Raw genomic sequence first — 422 nt, 5'->3', positions numbered from 1 at the left:
CTCCTCACATCAGTGCTTATGAGGTAGGCACTACTGTCATTTCCTTTTACAGGTGGGAAAACCAAGGCACTTAAATTTATTAAGCTCACCCAAAAGTACACAGTAAGAAGCAGAAGCAGGAAATCAAATCCAGTCATTTCTGGCTCCAAAGTCCATCCTCAGAGCTCTTGGCCCAAAATGTACTCTTTACTTTATCACATAATGTACAGAAGGGCCATGCAACGAAGCCATGAAGCAGTATTAAAAAAAAAAAAAAAGAAAAAAAATATATATAATAATATATATATATATATATATATACACACAAACACACTTAAAAAACCAATCAAGTACCAAAAGAATAAACATCTGTCACAGAATGACCAAATTGAATAATGGGACCCTTTGTCTTTATTAAATTTCAGGTAAGAAAATTTAGCTCA

This window comes from Marmota marmota, unplaced genomic scaffold (genome assembly GCF_001458135.2).
Source record: "Marmota marmota marmota unplaced genomic scaffold, marMar, whole genome shotgun sequence".
Lineage (NCBI taxonomy): Eukaryota > Metazoa > Chordata > Mammalia > Rodentia > Sciuridae > Marmota > Marmota marmota.
Note: the sequence above shows the minus strand (reverse complement) of the source record.